Genomic DNA, 1,472 nt, shown 5'->3' on the forward strand with positions numbered 1-1,472 from the left:
TAAGGTCCATACTTGTCAGATCTGTTGGGTTAGATAGGATGTAAGCAACCCCGTTAGCAGGATGGGAGTGGAAGCTCAGACTTCTCTAGAATAGTCACTAAAGATTTCAGAGAAGGGGTAGGATTGAAAAAGGCTTGAGGATTAGATGACAGAACTTGTGTTAAGAACTTCTTTTAAATCCTGGGAAGTTCACAAAAATATATAGCTGACTTGAATGTAATTATGACAAAAACTTGGAAAGACCAGAGTTTCAGCTGGAAGAAATTTTTAAAATTTCAACATTTAAGAAAATCATCATTTCATTTGAAAGGTGCTTCTTTTCCATCTTTTCCATGGTGTTTAGTTATTCTTGTTGTATAAAAACTGCACCAACGCAGTAGTTTGAACCGCTGTGTAAGACTGGAGAGATGGATCAGTAGAAAGAGTGCTTACTGTGCCAGCATGAGGATCTGAGTTCTGGCCCACTTCATTCAAGGCACAGCTCCCACAACAGTGCAACTCCTATAGCCCTGGTACAAGGATGTGAAATAGGAGATCATAGAGACTCTCTGGCCAGCCAGTCTAGCTGAAATAGGGATCTCCAAGTTCAATGAGAAACCCTACATCCAAAAATAAAGAACAGAGAGTGGGTTGAGGAAGACAGCTCTGCACACAGCCTCTGGCTTCCACACAGACCCTTCTACAGCCCATATGCATAAACGCAAGCATACACCACACACACAACAACCCCACCAATGTATTACAGAGCACTGTTTCTGTGACTTAGAACTAGGAGGAGGGCTCACATCAGTGAATGGCTTGTCCCTGCTTCATACTCTCTGGGGCTTCAGCTAGAAAGACCTGGAAGTCAACGCTAATTTGGCATCTCAGTTCTGGAACTGCTTGTACAAAAGTTCAGTCACGTGTCCGGTAGTTGATACTGTTTTTTTGTTTTCACTGGACGTTAGCAAGTTGTTGAGTATCCCTCTTAACATTAGGTTTCCATGTGTAGCTTGAGCTTTGAGCTTTCCTCTTCCTCTTCCTCCTTCCCTTCTTCTTTTCTTCCTTCCTTCCTTCTTTTGGTCTTTCTTTGTCCTATGTCCAGACTGTACTGGACTTCCATTGTAGACCATGTTGGCCTCAAACTCACAAGAGATATGCCTGCCTCAGCTTCCTAAGCACTGGGATTAACGGTCTATGCCACTATGCCCATCACAAAATCTTAACAGCACCAACCTGAGCTTCACTCTTCTCTCTGTCTCACATAATTGATAAATTAAAGCTCTCACACAAAGCCTGTGCCATTTGAGTTGACTCAGAAAATTAACGCTGTCTGTCTTCTCTGAGCTCTGTAGCTTGAAACTGACAATGCTGAGAGAATCTATAGAAACTGGCGAGTGCCAAGTCTAAGTGGATCAAAGACCTCCACATAAAACCAGAGACACTGAAATTGATAGAGGAGAAAGTGGGGAAAAACCTCGAAGATATGGGCA

This window comes from Mus pahari, chromosome 22, assembly GCF_900095145.1.
Source record: "Mus pahari chromosome 22, PAHARI_EIJ_v1.1, whole genome shotgun sequence".
In the NCBI taxonomy this organism is placed as follows: Eukaryota; Metazoa; Chordata; class Mammalia; order Rodentia; family Muridae; genus Mus; species Mus pahari.